This window comes from Gossypium arboreum, chromosome 12, assembly GCF_025698485.1.
Source record: "Gossypium arboreum isolate Shixiya-1 chromosome 12, ASM2569848v2, whole genome shotgun sequence".
Classification (NCBI taxonomy): domain Eukaryota; kingdom Viridiplantae; phylum Streptophyta; class Magnoliopsida; order Malvales; family Malvaceae; genus Gossypium; species Gossypium arboreum.
In genome coordinates this window covers 20,656,733-20,666,984 of record NC_069081.1, presented here as the reverse complement: position 1 = coordinate 20,666,984, position 10,252 = coordinate 20,656,733, and the positions used below count along the sequence as shown (strand labels likewise).

Below are 10,252 nucleotides of genomic sequence, written 5' to 3'. Positions count from 1 at the left end.
AATTCCGAGCCTAGGGGCAAAATTGTAATTTTGTAAAGTTAGGGGGCAAAATGTAATTTTTCCATGATGTGATTTTTGGATTGAAATAAATAGTATGAGTATTAAATGAGCTAAATGTGTTATTATAGATCAAGAAAGGCGCGGAATTGACCTCGAACGGGGGAAGGAAAAAGTTTTGGACTAAATTGCAAAATTTCCACATTTTGCACCAAGGTAAGTTTGTATGTAAATATTACAATAATTTCATGTACATTCTTATATTTCAGCCTATTATATAAATATACTAGCTGATGTTAAAATATAAATCGACTATTGGAAGAATGGAAATAAATATAGAGAGAGATCCGGTTGAACATTCTGAGAGATCGAATGAAATAGAGGGCGTAGCTAGGTCACATGTATGATCTTTGAGTGCACATCATGTGTACAAGAAAGCTACGAGACACCATGTAGTAGCTAGGTCACATGTGTGATACGGGATGTATCCCATGTAGACAAGAGAGCTACGTGAAAGATAAATGTAGCTAGGTCGCATGCGTGATTCCAAGTGAAGGACACCATGTAGACAAGAGAGCTACTGAGACAAATCGGCTAGGTCGCATGAGTGGTACTAAGTGTTCACCATGTGTACAAGAGAGCCGAACTAAATGAAGTATGATGGTGGGGTGTGTCTTGAAACCATTAAATATCGAGATTGACCCGAATTGTTCAACGGGATGGTTTTGTGGTGATATTGTGGTTTGGACCTACACTTATGGTGAATGAAATGTGGTGAAAATGATTTGTGGTATATACATTTATAAGATAAAATGAGGTTAGCATAAAGAATGTGTGAAAGAGTGAAATTAACATTAAAACTGTTTTTAGATGGTAGCAGTGACGTGATTTTAAAAAATCACCAAAAATAGGAGGAATATAATTAGAGGTTGAATGAGATGTGAAATTAAAGTTTAATGAGTCTACTTTCATATAAAAGAAACAGAGCAAGCAAAGGAATTCTATATTTTGAGATATTTACAATTGTAAGTGACTTGCTTAGGATGAATACGTGATCCCCTGTTCCAACTTTGAAAAATCATTAAAAATTGTAAAAAGCAAATTAAGAAATATAGTTTACATGCCTAAATTTCTTATTGAGACTAGTTTTAAATGAAACATACTTCAGGGTTGTTTGAATTGTTTACTGAGAGAAATTCAATTCGTAGTGAACAGAGGTCAGATCAGTCGAGCTGTGTAACAGGGGAAACTTTAACTAATAAACTGTACTAATCGGCTGAACCAAAAATTATAGAAAACAATTAGCAAGAAGCTTTATGAGTCTAGGTTCAGGGAAATTTTACGGATTTGAATTTCGAGTTTTGTAACTCGAGTTATGATTTATTTAGTGAATATGACGCAGCAAAGACAGCTTAATCAAAGTGGAATGAATAGTTAAGTTAAAGTAGATATACTTGAATTGTTGTGTAAACATGTTAGATTCTTTAATTAGTATTTACATACTTACTTACTAAGCTATAAGCTTACTTTGTGTTCTCTCTTTTGTCTTATAGTGTCCTCCAGCTTGCTCAGGAGTTAAGGATCGTGAAGATCTACCCGCACTATCATACTTTAGGGTATTTGAACTAAACGTTTTGAATTATGGCATGTATAGTAGGCTTAATTATTTTGTTACGTGTCATATTTGTCTAGGTTTAAAATATTAGTTACAGTACTCGACCAGCTACTTTGTACAAGCCATTAAAGTTGCCTAATATTGTTCAAGACATATGTTATACGATGCACTATCAAATTGGATGACATATTTCTATCTCGGTTATGTTTAATGGTATGTGTTATGTTCTGGTAATACCTTGTATCCTGTTCCGGCGACGGTAACGTGTAAGGGGTGTTACAGATAGGGTCTATTCCTCCTTTGAATAAGAGCTTATCTTGAATCAATATCCTGGGATATCAACACAAGAATTAAGAACACATAATTAAGAACAAGTTAAATAGTTATCGTACAATTCAAAATATAATAACAAGATTCATCTTAGGTTTCATTCCCCTTAGGTATTTAGGGGATTTAGTTCATAACTAAAAAGGAAAACATCTCAGAAGAATAACAAATACAAAACATAAAGAAAACCCAAAACTCCTGAAGGGAAATTGAGGGGAGATCTTCAGTATTGATGGTGACTCCGGCTTCTAAGATGGATCAATCAGCTTCCTTCGAGTAATTCCTTCCTTCCTCTCTGTGCCCTCTTTTTCTCTTCCTTTAAGGCGTATTTATAGGCTTTAGAATGCCTAAAAACCCTTAAAATTAGCCTTTTCTGAATTGGACTCAACTTGGGCTCGGCAGGGAAATGCCCATGTGAATCGTGCTTCGAATCTGCCAAATTGACACGGCCGTATGGTCTGCCCGTGTGAGAAAGTCCAGTCCATGTTGATTTCGTACTGTGACCCATTTTCTCCATTTTTGGCCCGTTTCTCATTCCTTTCGCTCTCCTATGCTCTCCTAAGTATAAAACATGAAATTAAAGCATTAGGAGCACTGAATTCACCAATTCTAAGGGAAAATTATCCATAAAATGCGTTAAGCATGGGATAAAAATATGTATATATTACGGTTTATCATGTTTATAGGGAGATTGGGGCACACGGCCGTGGGACACGCCCGTGCGTGTCGTAATTTTTTATTTTAGGTGCATTGGTGTACATAGCCATGTGGCGCGGCTGTGTCGATCTCCGTTCGCTTCTCTTATGCTCGTATTAAATTGACAGGTTTACCCACGATTTCCAAACACGGGCGTGTCACATGCCAGTGTTATTTTGGTTGTTTTGCCAATGGCCATGTCGTACAGTCGTGGCTACGTATCACATCCCGTGTTGGGGAAGAAATTTTTGCCCTGTTTTCATACGGTCATATCGCACGGCTGTGTTGCATCCCGTGGTATGTGCACGGCCTTTGGCACGCCCGTGTGGCTGGCTGTGTGGTTCTAAAAAGCCTGTGTCCAATTATTTGGTTAGTATGTTAGATTTTAAAAACTAAAATTTAAAAAAAGTAATATTGTTAGTGCTCGGGTTACCTCCCGAGAAGCGCTTGTTTAAAGTCTAAGCTAGACTTTACCGTGTGAGTATACTTAAGGAGATTCATGGAGCCATAGCTCCTCACTGTCATCTTTAAATTTCTCACCGTTGTAAGGTTTGAGGCGGTGTCCATTTACTTTGAAAGTATCTTACGATGGGTGACTTATTTCTACGGTGCCGTATGGAAAAACTATTTTGACTACGAACGAACCTGACCATCGTGATTTAAGCTTCCCAGGGAACAATTTGAGTCTCGAGTTATATAATAGTACATGATCTCCAACTTCAAATTGTTTATTTTGTTTTAACCGAGCATCATGGAGTCGTTTCGTTGCTTCCTTGTATAGTCTTGAATTTTCATATGCATAGGTTTGCCATTCGTCTAACTCGTTTAACTGCATCAACCTATTTTCACCTGCAAGTTTGGGATCAAAGTTTAGAAATTTTATAGCCCAAAATGCTTTGTGCTCTAACCCAAATGGTAGATGACAACTTTTTCCATAAACGAGTTTGTATGGTGATGTTCCTATGGGGGGTTTTAAAAGCAGTTCTATAAGCCCATAATGCATCATCTACTTTCATTTCCCAATCTTTCCTATTTAATCCTACCGTCTTTTCTAGGATACGTTTAAGTTTTTGATTTGCCACTTCGACTTGCCCACTAGTTTGAGGGTGGTAAGGGGTAGCTGTTTGGTGGTAAACTCTATATTTCTTGAGGGTCTTTTCAAATTGGGCGTTACAAAAATGAGTCCCCCTATCGCTGATGATTAATCTAAGTGTTCCAAATCGAGAGAAAAGTTTTTTAAGGAAACGTACCACTACTCTAGCATTATTTTTAGGCAGAGCTTGTGCTTTAACCCATTTAGACATATAATTGACAGCTACTAAGATGTATTTATTTCCAAATAAACTAGGGAATGGACCCATGAAGTCGATACCCCAAAAATCAAATACTTCACATGAAAGCATATATGTTTGAGGCATTTCATCACGGTTAGAGATATTACCTATCCTTTGGCATTTGTCACAAGAAATAACATACCTGTTGGCATCTTTGAATAAGGTGGGCCAATAAACACTTGATTCAAGTATTTTATATACGGTCTTATTTTCACTGTAATGTCCTCTAGCTGGTCCTAAGTGGCAATGTTCCAAGATTTTTAATGCTTCTGTTATTGTAACGCATCGCTGGATGACTTGATCTGCACATATACGGAAAAGAAAAGGATCTTCCTAAAACTAGTTTTTCACATCAGTAAAGAATCGTTTCTTTTGCTGATGTGTCAACCCTTTTGGGATAATGTTAGCGGCTAAAAAATTGGCGATGTCTGCAAACCAAGGTACTTCCAAGTCAGAAATAGCAAAAAATTGTTCTTTAGGGAACGAATCATTTATTTCCACTTCATCTAGCTCTTTAGTATTTGAATTTTCAAGCCTGGATAAATGATCAGCTGCGAGATTTTTTGCTCCTTTCTTATCTTGATTTTCCAAGTCGAATTCCTGTAATAGCAAAATCCATCGAATGAGACGAGGTTTTGCATCAGTCTTAGTTAACATGTAGCGAAGGGCAGAATGGTCAATATAAATGACAACTTTAGACAATATTAGATATGGGTTAAATTTATCCAATGCAAAAACCACAGCTAACAATTCTTTCTCCGTGGTGGTGTAGTTCTCCTGTGCGACTGTCAAAGTTTTGCTAGCATAATAAATAGGTTGAATGTGCTTGTCCCTTCGCTATCCCAAAACTGCACCTACTGCAATGTCACTCGCATCACACATTAGTTCAAAAGGTAAATTCCAATCAGGTGCTATTATAATTGGAGCATTAATCAATTTATCCTTTAGAGTATTAAATGATTTTAAACATTCTTGATAAAATTAAAGAGCATACCTTTTTCTAGTAATTTGGTTAAAGGTCTAGCTATTTTAGAGAAATCTTTAATAAATCTTCTATAAAACCTAGCATGTCCTAAAAAACTTCTAATAGCCTTAACCAAACTAGGAGGAGGTAATTTTTCAATGATTTCGACTTTAGATTTATCAACCTCAATCCCTTTACTAGAAATTTTATGTCTTAACACAATACCTTCTTGAACCATAAAGTGACATTTTTCCCAGTTAAGTACAAGGTTCGTTTCCTCACATCTTATTAGAACTCGTTTTAAATTTTTAAGGTAAAGATGGAAAGAGTTACTGAATATCGAGAAATCATCCATAAATAACTCTATGATATCTTCTATGAGTTCGTCAAAGATGGCCATCATGCAGCGCTAGAACGTAGCAGGAGCATTACATAATCCAAAAGGCATTCTTCGGTTAGCAAATGTACTGTATGGACATGTAAATGTCATTTTATCCTGATCTTCAGGAGCTATTGGGATTTGAAAATAGCCAGATAGTCCGTCTAAGAAGCAGTAATACATGTGCCTTGAAAGTCTTTCCAACATTTGGTCAATGAATGGTAAGGGAAAGTGATCTTTCCTTGTGGCATCATTTAGCTTCCTATAGTCAATGCAAACTCTCCAACTGGTGACTGTCCTAGTTGGAATCAGTTCATTCTTCTCATTGGCTACCACAGTCACGCTTCCTTTCTTAAGAACAACCTGCACTAGACTTACCCAAGAACTGTCAGAAATAGGATAAATAATTCCAGCATCTAGAAGTTTAATTACCTCGGCTTTAACAACTTCCTTCATGTTGAGGTTTAGACGTCTTTGAGCTTGCACACATGGTTTATATTCATCTTCCATTAAAATTTTGTCGGTGCAAAAAGAAGGGCTGATCCCTTTAATGTCAGAAATTTTCCAAGCTATTGCCTTTTTATGTTCTTTTAATACCTGGATTAATTCCTCTTTCTCCTTGGATTGCAAGTTAGATGCAATAATAATTGGTAATGTAGAATTATTTCCAAGGAGTGCGTATTCCAAGTGATTTGGTAATTGTTTGAGTTCAAGTTTCGGAGGTTCTTCAATAGAGAGTTTTTGCTTAAAATCGTTGTTCCCTTTTATGTCCTCATATTTTGCTTTTCTTTGGGAAGATTCATCTATCTCCTCTCCTTGGGCATCGCACAATTCCAACATGTCCTTATGTATGATTTCCTAAAAAGAATCTTGAGCAGCATGATCAATAGAGTCAATAAAATAACATGAGTCATCTTATTCCCTAGAAAATCTCATGGCATCATAAATTTTAAAAACGATTTCTTCGTCACCTACTCTAAGTACCATTTTACCATCACCCACATCAATAACAGTCCTAGCAGTGGCTAAAAATGGATGCCCTAAGATTAAAGGCACTTCAACATCTTCATCCATACAAGCACAACGAAGTCAATAGGGAATATAAATTTATCTACTTTTACAAGTATATCTTCTATAATACCCCTAGTATATTTAACAAATCTATCAGCTAGTTGAATACTCATCCTAGTGGGTTTAGGTTCCCCAAGACCAAGTTGTTTAAACATTTTATATGGCATCAAATTAATGCTAGCACCTAAATCAACTAGTGCTTTATTGACGTTAAAACTACCAATTAAGCAGTGTATAGTAAAACCACTGTAGATAAGTCTTCAAACTTCATTTTGTTTGTTAGAAACTCCTTTAAAAATTTTGCGTATGTAGGCATCTGCGATATAGCTTCAACAAAAGGTAAGTTAATATGTAGTTGTTTAAAAAGTTCAAGGAATTTACCAAATTCTGCATCCATGCGGTCTTTCTTCAACTTTTCTGGGTATGGAATTGGTGGTTTATATTCCTTCGGCATTGGATTGGCATTGCTTTCGAGTTTTACCTTCTCTCTTTTGCTTCTGTCAGCTTCGTGTTGTGGCTTCTTCTCCGATTCAGCTAACACTTTCCCACTCTTCAGTGTAACTGCTTTCACATGTGCTTTTGGATCGGTTTTGGTGTTACTAGGTAGATTTCCTGGTTCTCTTTCTGAAATCATCTTAGCCAGTTGTCCAATTTGAGTTTCAAGCCCTTTGATCTACGCTTGTTGATTTTTAAGTGCTGTCTCGGTGTTCTGGAAACGAGTTTCTGACACCAAAATAAATTTAGATAGCATCTCTTCAAGGTTCGATTTCTTTTCCTGTTGATAGGGTGGTTGTTGAAAACCCGGAGAATGTTGTGGCCTTTGATTTCCTTGACCGCCCCACGAGAAATTGGGATGGTTCCTCCAACCTGCATTATAAGTGTTACTATATGGTTATTTTGGGATCTAGAGTTATTGTTACCCATATATTGGACTTGTTCCTCCTCGATGCTATGGTTGAAGGGTTGATATTCTGTGTATGCTTCTCCTCCATTCGAATCACACCTCATCACTGGATGTACCCGCGGAGAAGCAAGTAAACCATCAATCTTTTTATTTAGAAGTTCTACCTGATTTGACATCATAGTAACCGAATCGACGTTATAAACACTTGCTATTTTAGTTTGCTTAGTCCCCATGACTTGCCACTGATAGTTATTCAGTGACATCTCTTCAATAAATTTGTAAGCCTCTTCAGGTGTTTTGTTATTGATGGTTCCCCTGGCTGCTGCATCAATCATCTGTCTTGTCGAGAGGTTAACACCATTGTAGAATGTTTGAACTTGCAACCATAGAGGTAATCCATGGTGAGGACACCTTCGCAGTAGGTCCTTGTATCTCTCCCATGCATCGTAAAGAGTTTCTAAGTCTATCTGCACAAACAAAGAGATATCATTACGTAATTTGGTTGTTTTAGCCGGTGGAAAATATTTTAATAAAAAATTTTCGGTCATTTGTTCCCAAGTAGTAATTGACCCTCGTGGTAACGAGTTCAACCACTGTTTATTTTTGTTCCTCAATGAAAAAGAGAATAACCGAAGACGAATGGCATCGTCAGAAACGCCATTAATTCTAAATGTATTGCAGAATTCCAGGAAATTTGCCAAGTGAGTGTTTGGATCCTTATCCTGCAAACCATCAAACTGAACAAATTGTTGTATCATTTGAATAGTGTTAGGTTTTAGTTCAAAATTATTTGTAGCAATAGCAGGCCTAACTATACTCGACTCAGTTCTTGTTAAAGTAGGTTAAGTATAATCATACATAGTACGCAGAGCAAGATTCTGATTAACAGCAATTGTAGGAGGTAGCAGATTTTCTTGATTTTCAGCCATCTCATCGGCTGGGGTTTGAATATCGTCCTCTTGCTCGTTCTCTGTTTATCTTAAGCTTCGCCTTATTTCTCTTTGGTTTCTGCGAACTATGCGATCGATTTCTTTGTCAAAAAGTAGTGGTCCTGACGGGCTTCTTCTAGTCATAAACTATAAAAACCTGCCAAGAGAAAGAGAAAGTAAATTAAATAATAATAAAAATAAAAATAAAATTAACTTGCAAGAAAAATAAATGGCTAAAATAATAAAAATTGAGGGTTCCTAATATCTTAGTTACTCGGCAACGGTGCCAAAAACTTGGTCGTGATATTCATGTGATAAGTTTTATAAATTTATAATGAATCGTTCTTGAAACTAACTATTATCACGATGAAGGCAAGTGTATCTATCGAACAGTAGTATAGTTTTAGCAAGACCAGATTGTCGAACCCAAATGAACTAAAAGTACTAGTAATGACTATCTTTTTATTATCTAGCCTAAGAATAATGGGTTTTTTTTTAACTAACTAATTAACTAAACTAAGAAATCACAGAAAATAAAATTGGGGAATTATTTTGGAAAAACGATTGAATTAAGACAATACCTAAGGAAAAATCCACCTAGACTTCACTTGTTATTTGACTCTGAATCGGATGATTTATTCATTTGACTTGATCCATAGAGATCCCTAAGTTATATTATTATCCCTCTCGAAATTAACAACGTCTAACCCTAGGTTGAATAATTGAAATCTCTTTCTAATTAACTCCCTAGGGTTGCATTAACTCGATCTATGGATCCCCTTATTAGGTTTCACCCTAATCCTACAAAATCTTGTCACCCTATCTCTGGGTGCCCAACCAACTCTGCTTAATTATGACAAATGTACTCTTAGACAGTGTCTATTCCTCCTCTGAATAAGAGCTTAACTTGAATCAATATCCTGGAATATCAAGACAAGAATTAAGAACGCATAATTAAGAACAAGCCAAATATTTATCATACAATTCTGAAAATAATAACGAGAATCATCTTAGGTTTCATTCCCCTTAGAGTTCATAACTAAAAAGGAAAACATCTCAGAAGAATATTGAATACAAAACATAAAGAAAACCCAAAACTCCTGAAGGGAAATTGAGGGGAAATCTTCAGTCTTGAAGATAAATTCAGCTTCTGAGATGGATCAATCGGCTTTCCTTGAGAAGTTCCCTGCCTTATTCTCTATGTGTCCCTTTTCTCCTCCTTTAGGGAGTATTTATAGGCTTTGGAATGCCTAAGAACCTTTAAAATTGGCCTTTTCTAATTGGACTCAACTTGGGCTCGGTAGGGACAGGCCCGTATGACACGCCCATGCGCGATTACTTCAGGCCGTGCTCGAGCTTGTTAGAATGGAACGGGCGTGTGTTCTACCCGTGTGAGTCGTGCTTCAATTCTGCCAAATTGACACGGCCGTGTGGTCTGCCGTGTAAGGAAGTCCAGGTCGTGTTGATTTCGTACGTTGGCCCATTTTCTTCGTTTTTAGCCTGTTTCTCATTCCTTTCGCTCTCCTATGCTCGCCTAAGTATAAAACATGAAATTAAGGCATTAAGAGCATCAAATTCACCAATTCTAAGGAAAAATCACCCATAAAATGTGTTAAGCATGAGGTAAAAATATGTATAAATTACGGTTTATCACTCAATCACTACATGGGAACAAATGACAGAAAAGTTTTTATTAAAATATTTTTCGCCGGCTAAAACAGCCAAATTACATAATGATATCTCTTCTTTTGTACAGATGGATTTAGAAACACTCTACGATGCATAAGAGAGATACAAGGACCTTTTGAAAAGGTGCCCTCACCATAGGTTACCACTTTGGCTACAGGTTCAAACGTTTCATAATGGCCTGAATCCTTCGACTTGACATATGATCGACGCAGCCGCTGGCGGAACCATCAATAATAAGACACCTAAAGATGCTTATGAATTTATAGAAGAGATGTCACTGAATAATTATCAGTGGCAAGTCATGAGGACAAAGACAACGAAAATAGCTGGCATTTTTAACATCGATT

General features: G+C 36.6%; 2 non-coding genes across 2 annotated transcripts; one reads left to right on the top strand and one right to left on the bottom strand.

Moving 5' to 3' along the window:
* The first annotated feature begins 7,680 nt into the window (after nucleotides 1-7,680).
* LOC128286314 (small nucleolar RNA R71) lies at nucleotides 7,681-7,786 on the top strand. The gene has a single exon (XR_008276857.1). It is a non-coding gene; the product is annotated as a small nucleolar RNA R71 (small nucleolar RNA).
* Nucleotides 7,787-9,939: 2,153 nt separating this feature from the next.
* LOC128286191 (small nucleolar RNA R71) lies at nucleotides 9,940-10,046 on the bottom strand. The gene has a single exon (XR_008276736.1). It is a non-coding gene; the product is annotated as a small nucleolar RNA R71 (small nucleolar RNA).
* Nucleotides 10,047-10,252: the final 206 nt, after the last annotated feature.